The sequence below is a fragment of the Musca autumnalis genome, unplaced genomic scaffold (assembly GCF_047663935.1).
Source record: "Musca autumnalis isolate F117 unplaced genomic scaffold, ASM4766393v1 scaffold_5, whole genome shotgun sequence".
Classification (NCBI taxonomy): Eukaryota; Metazoa; Arthropoda; class Insecta; order Diptera; family Muscidae; genus Musca; species Musca autumnalis.
In genome coordinates this window covers 4,797,495-4,814,279 of record NW_027412088.1, presented here as the reverse complement: position 1 = coordinate 4,814,279, position 16,785 = coordinate 4,797,495, and the positions used below count along the sequence as shown (strand labels likewise).

The window sequence follows — 16,785 nt, the reverse complement described above, 5'->3', positions numbered from 1 at the left end:
AAGAGTAAATAGTCGCAACTGACGCCTCGTCGTTTACTTGGGGATAAAAAAGTGTCAATTGGTTGGTTCTCTTCGCATTACTTTGTGACGATTTGGTACTAGTTCAGCTCAGAATTATTGGCCACTAAGTATTGCGAAAGGAACCAATTGACCTTTTTATCCCCAAGTAAACGACGAATCGTTGTTTACGTAAAAAAATGATGGATTGAATTTAAGTGTAAATAATCGTAACTGACGCCTCATCGTTTACTTGGGGATAAAAAGGTGTCAATTGGTTCCCTTCGCATTACTTAGTGGTCAATTGTGTACTAGTACCGCTTAGAACTAGTTCTGGACTACTTAAATTGCAACAATTGGAATTTTCATTGCAAGCGGGATGTTCACTTCTCTTTAAACAAAAATGGCGCTGAATTACGCTCTCTTTAAAAACTTTTTACTAAACAAATTTGAGCGTGTAAAAAATAGTAACATGGTTGCCGGCGCCTGATTGGCTGGTACGCCGACTTTGACATTTGTTCCAGTTTTTTTTACGTATTTTCCATTTTTTCGTTCCCGAACTATTTCAAAAAACTTTTGTGTGAGAACAATTTGTTTTACAGTTCTCTCTTTTACGAGTTTTACTATTAAAAAGTACGGGAACGAAGCTTATGATTTCATTTCTCATTAAATAAGACTTCATAAAGGTCATAATTATTGCACCCATTGAGATTCAGAAGGATATTGGCTACTGTGGCTATAACTGTGGAACCATTAACTCCACGAAAAAAGGGACCTTAAATCATTTTGTTCCATATCACCCATACATAAGTATCAACCGATTTTGAATATGTTTATAATTTCAACCACATTTTTTCTAATGAATACTCAATAAAACCTGGCATATATGTATGTACAGTGGATCCAAGCAAAAGTCGTACACCTAATGAAATTTATTTAATTGACTTATATCACCGACACAAAAAGGGATATGAAGAGTCAATTCGGTAGGCCCAGTTTAAGAGCTGTTCGAGGATAGTTTTGAAGGTTTTTCCGAAGGAATCTCTTGTGGTTCTGTTCCAGATTTCCAGATTTCCCAAAACTATCAAAACTAACGGTTAAAAGGAATTACTCCCAAAATTAGATCCAGTTCCAAGATGTCCATTTCTTTACGTAGCTTCTCCGCAAAAATGTAACACTTTTACGTTTTATTCCATTCAAGGCCGGATCGCTTTTTATACCCTACACCACTATGAGGGGAGGGTATTATAAGTTGGTTTTGGTCAAAAAGTTTGTAACGCATCGAAATAATGGTCGTAGACCCATACTTATATATACCAAAACGAATGTCTCGACGAGCTGAGTCGATCTGGCTATGTGTGTCCTTCCGTCCGTCTGTACATCTAAACCTTGTAATCACGCTACAGGTCGCAATTTTGATCGGATCGTCACGAAATTTTGGATGTTGATGGGGGTCTCGGAGGGGAAGAAGCCTATTGATTTTGGTGATGGTCGGATAATATTTAAGGGTCGGAATGGTCAAAAAATTTATGTGGATAAAAAGACAATGAAAGTAGAAAATATCACTTTTCTAATGATGTAAAGTAGGTTCTCGTAGGTGATCAAACAACGAAGATATCACATTAGTCGCAAATAAAACTCATCTTTTCATTTTTGCGATTTTAATTAAAATGACGAATATCATAGCTTTGGTTGAGGACTTTCTAAAAGCAAAGCCTCACTATAAAAGTAGAAGATCCCATCTTTACAATGATGCAAACTAGGTCGGCGTAGGTGACCAAACAACGGAGATATCGCAATAGTCGGTAATACATTCCATTTTTCAATTTTTTTGGAAATCACGCTACAGGTCGCAATTTTGATCGGATCGTCACGAAATTTTGAGGGTTAATGGGGGTCTCACAGATGAAGAAGCCTATTGATTTTGGTGATGGTCGGATAATATTTAGGGGTCGTAATGGGTAAAAAACTTACTTATATAAAAAGCAAAATGTTTTTCCAAAGCAAATATCTCAGCGTCTATATGGGGTATATAAAAAGCAAAACCTGCAAGGAAATTAGAAAATATCACCTTTACAACGATGTAACGTAGGTTGTCGTAGGCGGCCAAACAACGAAGATATCGCAATAGTCGCTAATAGAACCCAACTTCTCATTTTTGCGATTTTTATAATAATGACGAATATCACACCTTTGGTTGGGGACCATCTAAAAGCAAAGCCTGACTAAGAATGTAGAAAATCCCATCTTTAAAATTATGCAAAGTAGGTTGGCGTAGGTGGTCAAATAATAGAGATATCGCAATAGTCGGTAATACATCCCTTTTTTATACCCTCAGCATTTATGCTAACGAGGGTATATACACTTTCATACGGGCAAAATGTGCCTCATCGAAATAATGGTTTTAGACCCCAAGTATGTTTGGACGAAATGTGTTTCAGACAATTTGGAGTCGATTGAGCAATGTCCGTCCGTCTGTATGTCTGGCTGGCTGGAGCGCACGATAACTCTCGAACGGATAAACCGATTCGTTTCAAATTTTGGCTTTCGTAATATTTTACCCAAACTTAGTTTAAGTTCGAAGATGGGCTATATCGGTCAACTCCTTCCGGTACCTCCCCCACAAAAGTTCGAAAATGTTCGGAAAATTTGTGCGCAACATAACTCTTAAAGGGAGTAATCGATTTGGTCCATACTTTGCCCGTCGTGAACGGTGTACCAGACTTAAATAAGGTTTCAATATGGACTCAATCGGTCCACTCCTTCGGGTACCTCCCACACAAAATTTGGGAAAAGTTCAGTTTAGGGCCATCTATCGAATAGCTTTGATTTTTGTTTTAGCAACTTGTATTCACTACCCTCCATACGACGGTACAACTTTCATCAGGGGCAAGTCCATACTTCCTGAGAAAATAGGCTGAAAGTTGCAAAAAACCCCTATGACACCGTGTGAGGTGGTTGGAGCGCAAGATAACTCTCGAATGGATCTGCCGATTCGGTCCAAAATTTGGCCTTAGTAATATTTTGTACAGACATAGTTTAAGTTTGAAGATAAGCCATATCGGTCCACTCCTTTAGGTACCTCCCCCACAAAAGTTCAAAAATGTTCGGAAAAATTGTTCGTACGGTAACTCTTGAAGGGAGTGGCCGAATTGGTCTATACTTTACACATCCTAATATATTTACCAGATATAGATCATGTTCAAATATGGAGTACATTTGTCCACTTCATCCGGTACCTCCCACACAAAATTTCGGACAAGTTCACTTTAAGACCTGATATCGAATCACTTTGATTTTTGTTGAAGGAACTTGCATTCGCTGCCTCAATTACGATGGTAAAAGTTTTTTTTAGGGGCAAGTCAATACTTCTTGAGCCAACATCCCGAAGAATATAAAAACCCCCCATGGCACCATATGTTGTGGCTGGAGATCTACTTCCAAAGCCGACTGTTACAGGTCGGAATTTTGATCGGATCATCACAAACTTTTCTCACAGAGATAGAAGCATATTGATGTTGGTGATGTCGATAGTCATTTGGTATAAAAGCCAGAGAGGTGAAAACTTTTGTATCTCCCTAAAAGAAATGTTTTCGAGTGAAAAGATTATCCACATAGGTAGTGGTGTAGGGTATCATATCGTCGGCCACGTGCCGACTATAGCATTTTCTGACTTGTTTAAATTATCATAGAGGTCACTCTTGTAGAGAATTTTCGCAGCTACAACATTTTCCATTTCGATAGGACTTGCGACTTCCAAGCAAAATCGTGAAAACCTAAAAACCCCTAAAAATGCCGAATTGAATCGCGATTTATTTGAAAAGCGCTCCGGCGATTTTTTGTTTTTGCTTATGAACATTGTAGTTTCAGAATCCGCAAAAACTTCCCAGGTGTAAGCACCTCCTGAGCCTTTAGGCTAAAAGGGAGGGCATAAACAATTTCATACGACTAACACACACACATATGATGGACGAATTCCGTTTCAGTTTGCAATCGATTTAGCAATGTCCGTCCGTCTGGCTGGGGCGAACGGCAACTCTCGAATGGATCAACCGATTCTGTTCAAAATTTTGACCTAGTAATATTTTGTCCAAAGTTAGATGGGGTTCGAATATGGACTATATATGGGTTCACTCATTCGGGTACCTCTCACACAATATTTCGGAATAGTGCAGTTTAAGACTTGCTGTTGAATCGTTTCGATTCCCAGGCCGCGCAATATCTTTCAACGGTACTACTTTCCAACGGTGGCAGTGTAATGTAGGCGACTTTTCCTGAGTATTCCAGTCATGTAAAACTATAAGTGGTGCCGTAAGACACGCCGTTAGGGCTCGGCGATAAATAGTAGATTCCATATCATTGACCATATCATTGATGTTAACAAGTACCACTGGGGCCTCGAAGTTTCCATAGTAATTTGCATGGACAAACACTAATTTTCACGAAATCGCTCTACAGACCACATTTATTGTCCAATCGATGAAAAGAATTTACCAGTTGTTTGTTGTGGCTAAAAAAATAATCCTACAAGGTACTGAAGGTACTCCTTGTGGTCCTGCGTGGGGATTTCCATGCTTTCTTGTATAATAGGTGAGCAACTGAAATGACTAATGGGCGCGATACCTTTCGAAAGGAATGACACCCAAAATAAGAACAGCTTCAAAAATGGACTGTATCGTTACCTCCTCCGCAATACATTTAAACTTTAATGACAATCCATATTTTTGACGGTAAGTTCATGCGTCCAAAATATCCACAAAATTTTAAAAATCCCCTAAATACATATATTGAGGGGAAAATAATTTTGTTGTGTAGCCGATATTCCATCTGTCCATAGATGAAAGTTTCAATTCACACAGGCTGAGGGTATATCTCTGTCGGTTATTGTTGTTTTTTATCTTTTTTGTACAGTCATAAGCTTAGGATATTTAGCTTTTTGCAAAGCTTACTGATTATTTTTACTTGTTGTTTTATTTCTTTGTTTGTTTACCGACGCAGAGTGCCGAACTCAAAACCCAATAACACCGTTAGTAGTAGACTTTTACCATGTGATTAAAAAAATAACTCATTACCTTCCGACTACAGCTAATGTAGAAGGACACTCGTTCACATGTCTTTGTAATGGGTTATTCAGTTCAATTGTTTCCGGAGTATGATTCAAAAGTTTAGGGAGAATATAATAACTTCGATGGCGGTTCACAACATTTGAATACCTATCGCCAAAGACGTACGCTGGAATTAGCCACGGGGATGTTCATCCCGAAATTAAATTTGCTCATAAATATTTTGAACATTTTGCATTCTTCTTCTTTTCCTTTTCCTAAATTGTCTTAATTGTTTATAAAAGTAATAAATTCTAAAGTGAAGTTCGTGTACATAAAATGCATATGTATTTGACAATATGCCAGGGAAATTTTTTAATTGGAATTTATTAGCTCAAAGTGAAATGTGCAGCAAATGTGCAAATTTTCTTTGCGACACAAAATTCGAATTTGTGTGCATGTGTTTAAGTAAATTTACAATCTAACCTAAATATCCACTTAAAATTCAAGTTTATTGTGCCAGATTTTACAACCTCATTTACACGTACCAACATTGGGAACAATTTTGTTTACAAACAAATTTGTGTGTGATGAGAATTTTTCTCGTAGTTAGAATGAGAAATGGATGACAACGTTGTGCAATGCTGCAATTTTCAGTTTGAGTACAATTTTGTTTTTATTCTTTCCAACCGAAAATAATTATTTTTTTGTATTCATTTATTTTGCAGCAAATTTACTATTATAACTCTGACGATGCTATGGATTGGATTAAGGTAAGATTGATATGTTAAAACCCTTATGATCGAATTACAATCATATCGTCGTTACATCATTTACGAAGTTGAAATAACTGTGTCTTCTTCTGGACTACAAATTGAATATTATTTAAATATAACCGGTACTCTGTCCTCTGATTTTGGCTTATATTCGAATGACCCATTATGTGATAAAGCTGCGAAAATAATGCACGAATTAACATATTTTTATGTAAGACTTTCACAAAAGTTTCAAAGTTACAAACAGTTTTTTTTATCAACTGTTTTAAATTGAAAATATTTCTGTTACACATAATTTGCCCTTTGGCAAAATTTTGTAAATTTATTAAAGTGATAAATCAGACTTTCAATGTGCTTTAAATGTTACATCACACCTCAAAAATATGCATTTTAGATGACATTGAGCGATGTTTGTGGAAATGGTAATACCATTTTCAAGCTGAACAAATTGAAGATTGTGTCAGTTCCATGTCCGAACTGATAGATTTGTATTGTCTTCTTGGAAATTTTCAATATCACTTGTTGTTTTTCAGAATTAGTAACTTCCTCAAAATGTATTTGATGTATAATAATGTCAATTATTTCATTTAATTTTTTCTTAACAATAAGGTAGGAAAAAGATTCTTCAGTGCTGCCAAATTCATGTATTATTTTCCGCAAATTCTTCGTAATTGAAGGAATGTTTCCTGGGTTTTGTAAGTGGCATTTTTGCTGGGGGTTTATCATCTGCATTTATCAAGCTTTCCTATGTTTTCATTCACATGATCGTCTTATAACACGTTCACAAAATATAGGTTGGGACATAATGTTAGAAACCCAAAATAATGACGAGACGAGTTTAAAAACTTTAATGTAAGAAACTGCGTCGAAACTGCACCTACAGAAGATGCAGCTTGGACTTGGAAGATGTTCTTGGGAATTGGAAGGCAGATATAATCTCAGATACACCTCCTCGAATAAAGACTAAATTCTTCAACGCTATTTTTATCTGGGCCCATTAGACTGACAAAAAAAAAACAAGTAAAAAAGTATCAGTCGGCCTTGTCGACAGAGATATATCCTCAGCCTGTGTAAATTGAAATACTTTTTTTTCCAAAAAAACTTATGTATTAGGGGGTTTCAAAATGTTGGGCGTATGAACCAACAAAAATGTTGATTAGGATTAAAGTTCAAACGTTTTCCGGAGGAGGTACTAAAAGGAATGGACCGACATAGACCATGGGGGTACCATAGGGGGTTTTTACACCCATCGGGCTGTTGTCTCAAGAAGTATGGACTTGCCCCTGAAAAGACTTTTACCATCGTAATTGAGGCAGCGAATGTTAGTTGCTTCAACAAAAATCAAAGTGATTCGATAGCAGATATTAAAGTGAACTTATCCGAAATTTTGTGTGGGAGGTACCGGATGGAGTGGACAAATATAGTCCATATTCGACCTGATCTATATCTGGTAGATATATTAGGATGTGTGAAGTATGCACCAAATCGGCCACTCACTTCAAGAGTTATCGTGCACACAATTTTCCTAGCATTTTTGAACTTTTTGTACTTCGAACCTGAACTAAGTGTGGTCAGAATATTACGAAGGCCAAATTTTGAACGCAATCGGCATATCCGTTTGAGAATTATCTTGCGCTTCAATCACTACAGATGGTGTCATAGGGGTTTTTTCAACTTTAGGCTATTTTCTCAGGAAGTATGGACTTGTCCCTGATGAAACTTGTACCTTCGTATGGGGGACAGTGAATACAAGTTGTTACAACAAAAACCAAGGCAATTCGAGAGCAGGTCCTAAACTGAACGTTTCCGAAATTTTGTGTGTTTACCTAATTTTTTTTGTAACGCACTGCCATTTATCGACATTTTTCGAAAAGTTTGAACCTTCTCAAGACCAAAACTGCCTGAAGGAGCGTTCAGTGCTTTAGCGATGTATTAGTGAGTTCTTAATTACTGTCTTGGCTACAATTGTTGTCCTTGTGTTCGATAGAAAATCGCAATGGTTTGGCTGTTATATGCCAATATCCAAAAAACGTGGATAAAAAACTTAAAGTCAAAATCGGGACGTTCGATTTTCACGATAGACCTATGGTCTAGTAGAGTTTTTTGCTCAGTTCAATCCCAGGAATAAGGAATACAAATCGCCCCGCCCTAGTATATACCCTCGTTAGCATAAATGCTAAGGGCATAAGAAATAGATTGGAACTCCTATCACCTAAATTTTTTTCATTTGACGCGAAAACCTTATATGAATTTTGTTGACGACTGGTTAAGGTTAACCCCTTGCTACCCAGAATGTCTTTGTTTCCATAGTCATTTGTATGGGGCCAAAAATGCATTTTCACGAAAATTATCCAAAAGCCACATTTATGGTCCAATAGATGAAAAATTGTTACCAGATCACTGTTGTGGCTAAAAAACGAACGCTATAAAAAATTAAGGAAATTGGATAGGATTTTGATGTAGCTCCAGTAAACCGTTTTTTTTTTGTATTTTGGGCCCTTTATAGCTATATCGAAATCTGATCTGATTTTCAAAATTTTTGTAAGTTTCGTGTTTTAGCCACAACAATGACCTGGTAATAACATTTTATCGGTTTGACAATAAATGCGAGTTTTAGGGAATTTTCGTGAAAATGCTCCTTGGACCCTAACCCCAATGACAAGCAACCTAAATCTACAGATTTCGTAGGAAGACCATAGGAACACAGAAGAGAAGAACACGGCGTATAAGGCTATCCTTTTATAAGTAGGAATATGAAACACCTTAAAGCGGTATCAGAAGAAAAGGGGAAGTACAATCACTTCGTTCGCAGGAAATAGAGAGAAATAAGAAAACCAAACTGTGCAACAATTGAAATACATACCCAACAAATGAGCTGAATAACCCATTACAAAGTAATATAAACGAGATACCTTCTGCTTCTATCAGTAGACTGAACAAGTAAAAGAGTATCAGTCGGCTTTGCCGACAGAGATAGACCCTCAGCCTGTGTATATTGAAACAATTTTTTCCCAAAATACGTATGTATTTAGGGGGTTTTAAAAATTTTGGGCGTTTGAACCGACAAAAATGTTGATTAGGATTAAATACCAAAAGTTTTGGGGAAGAGATACTAAAAGGAATGGATCGACATTGACCGTTATGGAAGTGGATCTCCAGCCACAACATATGGTGCCATAGGGGGTTTTTAGACTCTTCGGGCTGTTTGTTCAAGAAGTATGGACTCGACCCTAAAAAAACTTTTACCATCGTAATTGAGGCAGCGAATGAAAGTTGTTCAACAAAAATCAAAGTGATTCGATATTAGGTCTTAAAGTGAACTTATTCAAAATTTTGTGTGGGGGGTACCGGATGGAGTGGACAAATATAGTCCATATATTAACCTGATCTATATCACGTAGATATATAAGGATGTGTAAAGTATAGACCAATTCGGCCACTCCCTTCAAGAGTTACCGTACGAACAATTTTTCCGAAAATTTTTGAAGTTTTGTGGGGGAGGTACCCGAAGGAGTGGACCGATATGGCTTATCTTCAAACTTAAACTATGTTTGGACAAAATATTACCAAGGCCATATTTTGGACCGAATCGGCAGATCCGTACGAGTGTTATTTTGCGCTCCAACCACCTCACACGGTGTCATAGGGGTTTTTGCAACTTTCATGCTATTTTCTCAGGAAGTATAGACTTGCCCCTGATGAAACTTGTACTGTCGTATGGAGTGCAGTGAATACAAGCTGCTAAAACAAAAATCAAAGCGATTCGAGACATGGCCCTAAACAGAACTTTTCCGTAATTTTGTGTGGGAGGTACCCTAAGGAGTGGACCTATTGAGACCATATTGAAACTTCATATTACTCTGGTAGAGATTTTACGCTATACAAAGTATGTACCAAATCGGTCACTCCCTTCAAGAGTTATCGTGCGCACAAACTTTCCGAACATTTTCGAACTTTTGTGGGGGAGGTACCGGAAGGAGTGGACCGATGTAGCTCATCTTCGAACTTAAACTAAGTTTGGACAAAATATTACGAAAGCCAAAATTTGAACCGAATCGGTTCATGCGTTCGAGAGTTATCGTGCGCCCAACCAGCAGGACAGACAGACAGACAGACGGACGGACATGGCTAGATCGACTCCAAATTGTCTGAAACACATTTGGTCCAAACATACTTGGGGTCTAAAATCATTATTTCGATGAGGCACATTTTCATCGTATCAAAGTGTATATACCCTCCTTAGCCTAAAGGCTGAGGGTATAAAAATAGTCGGTAATTTCTTTAAAATTGTACAAGACGTAACGTTGGCACAGAGTTTGCGTGTTCGACTACAAAAAACGCTCACCGTCGTCAAATAATTTTTGTTGTAGTAAAAATATGAAAAGTTTGAATGCGTTGGGTACCGTAATTTTTTTTCGGGGAAAAGTCAATATTTTTCGACATGATGGCGCAAAGGCTCCTGCCAAAAATCCTGATATGGGACCCCCTTTTTATCGCCAGAACCAAACGGCACACAGTGGTTCAGAATCGTTTTTTCCTGGTCAAAACTGATAGAGATATTTTCATATTTTTTTTGTTCGACAGATATCCTTTTCAGCTTTCTGATACATCAAAAAGGGAAAAATTTGGTCCAGTTTTTAATTTTTTTTTTCATATTTTGCATTAAAATATGAAAGTTGTTGAGTTATTAAAATGTTCCAATCTATGTCCATATTTACATTAGGCAATTTTCCTTGAGGCAATTGTCAGTTTGTTGGTGAGAGAGGATGTTAACAGGCAAAGGGTTACCATATGCCTCACCTCTCTCACCATCAAACTGACAATTACCGAGAGGAAAATTGCCGAATGTATATATGGACTATAAAAAAGGTCAAACACCAATAAACAACCCATAAAAATACAAAAAATTAAAAAAAAGTTCAAAAAATAGTAAAACAAGTAAAAAAGTGGCAGTCGGCTTTGCCGACAGAGGTATACACTCAGCCAATGTAAATTGAAACGTTCATCTACGGACAGATAGAATGTATTTAGCGTCTCTTCAGAATTTTGGGCCCTTTTTCAACATTTGAACTTGACGACGAAAATGTGGATTAGGAATTAACACAAATGTTGAACTTTGGTAGGGGAGGTATCCTTAGGGAGGGCCGATATGGGCCATTTTAGAAGTTAAACTAAATTTTGGCAAAATATTAGGAGATCCAAAGTTTGGACCAAATTGGTTGCCCGATTCAGGTGATATCGTCCTAGCATTTTAGTGACCGGGGACCGGTATTGTCCCATGAAACTAAGTTTGGATAAAATATGACGAAGCCACATGTTGCACCAAATCGGTAGAACAGTTCGAGAGCCACATATGGTGAGATAGGGCTTTTTGCACCTTTCGGGATGTTTTTCCAAGAAATATGGACCTGCTCCTGAAAAAACTTTTACCGTCGTAATGGAGGTAGCGAATGCAAATCGCTTCAACAAAATCAAAGTTATTCGAGAGCAGGTCTTAAAGTGAACTTATCCGAATATTCGAACCTGATCAATATCTGGTAGATATCTTAGGATGTGCAGAGTATGGATTATATCAGTCACTCCCTTCAAGAGTTATCGTGCGCATATCTTTGAATTTTTGTGAGTGAGGTACCTGAAGGAGTGGACCGACATGGTTTATCTTCGAACTTAAACTATGTTCGGACAAAATATTACGAAGGTCAAATTTTGGACCGAATTGGCAGATCCGTTCGAGATTTATCTTGCGCTCCAACCACTATACACGGTGTCATAGGGGCTTTTTGCACCTTTCAGGCTATTTTCTCAGGAAGTATGGACTTGCCCCTTATGAAAGTTGTACCGTCGTATGGGGGACAGCGAATACAAGTTGCTACAACAAAAATCAAAGCGATTCGAGAGCAGGCCCTAAACTGAACTTTTCCGAAATTTTGTGTGGGAGGTACCCGAAGGAGTGGAACTTTCACGATGTACAAAGTGTAGGCCAAATCGGTGACTCCCTCCAAGAGTTATCGTGTGCACAAGTTTTGCGAACATTTTCGAACTTTTGTGGGGTAGGTACCGGAAGGAGTGGGCCGATAGAATCCATCTTCGAACTTAAACTAAGTTTGGACAAAATATTACGAAAGCCAAATTTTGAACCGAATCGGTTGCTCCGTTCGAGAGTTATCGTGCGCACCAGCCAGACAGACGGACAGACAGACGGACAGACAGACAGACGGACGGACATGGCTAAATCAACTCCAAATTGTCTGAAACACATTTCGTCCAAACATACTTGGGGTCTAAAACCATTATGTCGATGAGGCACATTTTGCCCGTATGAAAGTGTATATACCCTCGTTAGCATAAATGCTGAGGGTATAAAAATTAAAATAAAATACTTATTATTTTTTTTTTTTTTCAAAAAAACTCATAAATGTAAAAATTCCAATTTCTATAATTTATATGGGAAAATGGTATGGAAAATCACACATTTTGGTCCATATAATTGCAATAAATTTAAAAAAAAAGTTTTAAACGAACGAAACAGACGGATACGGATATGGATCATTCTGTGAAAACGATACTTTGCTCCATACTGTTCCCTAAAAGTTTCCTAAAAGTTGGAATTTCACTAAAATTTAGTACCCGAGGAAAAATAAAATAGCTCACTTTGTGTAAACGCTACGGTAATTTATTGAAACGGTTCTTAAAGACGACAAACCTACCTACCTAACAAAAAACAGTGAACAAAATATCTGTTTTAGTTTCCGAGAAATTGCGAATTCTTTCTCCAGGAATTTACAAAATTACTTATTTGGGAAAAAATTGTCGTCTTTAGGAACACACCGTCCAATATTTTGGCCTAATTTTTTGTTTCCTTAGTTTCAATATATTTACTATCGAATCCATATACGATAAAAAAGTGGAGTTTTCGCGAGGAAATCGATTTCTGAACCACAGTGCGGCGTGTCTTACGACACAACATATAGAGAAGTTTTTCATGTCTGAAATACTCAGGAAATGGAAGTTACCATTACACTGAGGGGATTGGCAACCGCCGAAAATTTTAATGTTCTGGTCAGGGATTGAACCGCAGGCCTTTTAAGGTAACCACGACCACCACTGTACCACGGTGTTCGCTATAACTGCATTTTAAGGGCTGTTTGAGGATCGAAGGTACTCTTTGTGGTCTTGTTTAAAGCAATATAATGTTTTCTATTGCCACGTCCATGCTTATTCATATAATGACCAAAAAGCTGTACAAAATCTTACGATTAGAAATACTATTGCGCTTTTATCCTGTTTAAGGTCATTTTTAGATCATTTTGAAGTAGCGGGCATTCGTTGTGATTATGACTAACCACAACGTTATAATTTGTTCTTAAATAAGTTAATACTTCCTGAGCTATGAGCCCCAAAATGTCCCAATATTTATGGCCACTCCTCCATACACTTGTCGCATTATGGTTTTTAGTCATGTGTTATCAATTCAATATCTCTCCATAATTCTCTGATAATGGCCCGATTATTCCAAAAACCCTGCCCAAGTGGTATTCTTGCAATATAAGGATTGTGTTCTTTTACGAAATTCCAAAATGTCCTTCACTCTTGTTACTGTTTTTTTTGCACAGTCGTAGGCTGAGGGTATTAAGCTGCCTGCTAACTCTTACTTGTACAGCTTATTTGTCGACATTAAGTATCGGTAGAATAACTACTTAATTGGTCCATAACGTTCAGTACCGATCAAGGTTTTAGACAAGGAATGGATAGATCGTGTTCTGCATATTTTCAACTGCGGTAAGAAGAAACCAACGGCTATCAATTTCAATTGGTTTTTTGGAAGAAAGTATCAATTAATTCAGCCAGGCAATTTGACGATTTGGTGATACTTTTCCGATATTGATTTACAAACCTTGTCACATGGAATTTGCTTACATATATTTAATCAAAACCATCATCAGCAATGATTGATTTTTAATTTTACTCGGCCCGCAATTTCTGCTATAAGAAATTGTCGTCCAATCTGGATTGGCAAGGGGCGTGCTGCATATGTTGCTGTTGTTGTTGCAAAGAAAACTATAATTTCCGCTTTATCAATTGGATGATCGATCAATGGGGGGCATCCAAACTGGCCACTTAAACATCGACTGCAACAACAACAGCAATGGCGGCAACAATAATAATAACCATGATCGAGCGAGCGATGGATAGATAGATGGAAATATTTTTACGCGAATTTCGTTGACTTGGTTGAATGAGCACACAAAAGAATAGTGAGAGTTGATAGTGGGTCTATCTATGTCTATTTTCACCTTAACAATGTTTTCATTATGTTCACATGTCTGTGAGTGTGTATGTTAATGCATGCTTACATTCCTACATAGCTTTTGTTACAAAAACAAAACCAACAAAATCATACAAGAAGTAATTTTTTTTAAGTACATTATTCACTTGTTGTAAATACTTGGGATTTCGTTGTTACTGTTGTTGTTGTGGTTTTTGTCGCTTGTTTATTTTTAAAACGAAAATTGAGTTTAATTGTATCGCTCTTGTCATTGTTGTTAGCCCACTTGACACAGAGAACTCTGGCTGCTACTGTCATTGCTGAAGGCCATGGAGGTGGAAAGAAAATGAAATGTACCATCATCATCTGATAATGTCACAAAAGTGATATGAATGAAAACAACAAAGAAAGAAAAGAAGCTTGTCATTATCGTCACGATGATCGTCATTGGCACTCATTCACTCACTCACCTGCTCACTCGAATAGAAACTAAAACAAACAATGTCACTCAGCCAAATAACAATAATAGTTTTCACACAAAATATTATTAACAAAAAAAAAGTGAAGAGTAACAACGAAAACAAGTGAACTTTTGACAAATACCTTACCTTACACCCCCGTCCTCCATCCAGCACTTGATTCAATTCAGTGTTTAATTGAATGTGTGACACATTAAATGAAATAAAACATAGCAGCAAGTGTCAATATGTGGCTTGGTGTGCATATAGGTTTGTGTGTGTGTACGTCTGTCTGTCACATTGAAAGCGTGAAGAAAAGAAGTTAATCTACCATTAAATGGTCTAAATAGTGCAAAAGTAACCAGCACAAGGTGTCTAAAAGTCATAAAAATATTAACTTCTAAACCAGAAGAACATCATCATCATTGGGTGTGTGTGTGTGCAACAACGAGCATGTATGAAAGTAGTGTTTCGCCTTGAAACAGTGTTGCCGCTGCTGGTGACAATTTTTCGAAAATAGCGACAAACTATAATATTTTATGAAGAATAAGTAAAAACCGGTGAAAAAGTATCAGACGGCTTTGCAGAGGGAGATATACCCTCAGCCTGTTTGCGTTGAATTTTTCATCTATGGACAATGTAGATTCGAACACCTGCCACGCAACCAAAATCCCTTCTCCAATAATTGTGTATTAGGGGGTTTTCAAATATTGTCGCCCCTTTTGAGCATATAAACATTGCGACAAAAATATATATTTGGATTAAAGCTTGCAAGTGATGCGGAGCAAGTACCTGAAAGAATGGATCGACATTGTCCATTTTGGAAGCGGATCTTATTATAGGAGTTATTTCAGTTGGCCACCGCGATCATAATACCGAAAAGCATAATACCGCTGTAAACAGGACTACAAGGAGTAACATCGATATAATTTTCCAAAGGATCTTCAAACATATCGTCCGAACTACACTTAAACAAACATGTACAATTTTTGGTGTGGAAATACCCTAAGGAGAAGACCGGTGTATACCATTTTCAAATCCAAAGATTGGACCAAATCGGTTTATCTGTTCAACAGATATAACGCGTACCATTTCAGCGTACAGTTTGAAACTTTTGTAGCGTAGGTACCCGAAGGAGTGGACCGATATGGCTCATCTTCGAACATATACTTAGTTTGGTCAAAAGACCAAATTTTGGACCGAATCGACTGATCTGTTCGAGGGTTATCGTGCACCTTAGGACTTTTTAAAGCTTCGGGCCATTTTCTTGGACTTGCCCTGGAATACAAGTTGTTACAACAAATATAAATGCGATACGAGAGCAGGCCTTCAACTGCACTTCTTCAAAACGTTGTGTGGGAGGTACCGGAAGTAGTGGACCAATATGGCCCATCTTCGAACTTATACTAAGTTCGGCCAAATGTTGGAACTAATCGTTTGATCCGTTCGCAAGTATCGTGCGCTCCAGCCACTACATTTGTTGCCATACGGGGTTTTAATATTTTTCGGGCTATTTTCTCAGGACTTGCCCCTGATGAAACTTGTACCGTCGTATGGGGGGCAGTGAATACAAGTTGCTACAACAAAAATCAAAGCGATTCGAGAGCAGGCCCTAAATTGCACTTTTTCGAAATTTTGTGTGGAAGGTACCCTAAGGAGTGGACTGATGTAGTCCATATTCGAACCTCATCTATGTCTGGTAGAAATTTTTCGATGTGTAATGTATGGACCAACTCAGGTACTGCCTTCGAGAGTTATCTTGGGAACCATTTCAGCGAAAAGTTTTGAACTTTTATGGGGGAGGTATACGGAGAGGTGAACCGATATGGCTCATCTACGAGCTTTGGATAACTCTCGAATGGATCACCTGACCCAAATTTGTCAAATTTGGGTAATATGTTGTTCAAACTTAGTTTAAGTTCGAAGATGGGTCATATTGATCCACACCTTACGGTACGTCCCCTAAAAAGTTAAAAAATTGCATAAAAAGGCACGCACTATTGTCTTGAACCGATTTTGTCCAAACTTTGGATCTTCTAATATTTTGTTCAAATTCGAATGTCACACTTTTTCTTAGGGTACCTTCAGACAAGAGTTCAACATTTAAGAGCAGATTAAGGTCTGTTCGAAACTCCTTTGGAAATTTATACCGATGCTATCCTCGTGGGTGCTCTTTACAGCTATATTATGTTTTTCGTGGGCAAGCCCATGCTTCCTGACATAATGACCAAAAAGCTCTAAATTAT

At 37.6% G+C, this 16,785-nt stretch overlaps 1 protein-coding gene and 1 long non-coding RNA gene across 2 annotated transcripts in view; one reads left to right on the top strand and one right to left on the bottom strand.

The window, feature by feature from the left end:
• LOC141404851 (uncharacterized) overlaps positions 1–16,785 on the top strand; it is a 312,536-nt gene that overhangs the window by 19,564 nt on the left and 276,187 nt on the right. The window contains exon 2 of the long non-coding RNA XR_012413085.1: positions 5,768–5,812. This is a non-coding gene — a long non-coding RNA (uncharacterized lncRNA). The remainder of the gene's footprint in view (positions 1–5,767; positions 5,813–16,785) is intronic.
• Positions 1–16,785, bottom strand: part of flz (transmembrane serine protease filzig) — a 66,363-nt gene that overhangs the window by 35,500 nt on the left and 14,078 nt on the right. The window lies entirely within an intron of this gene.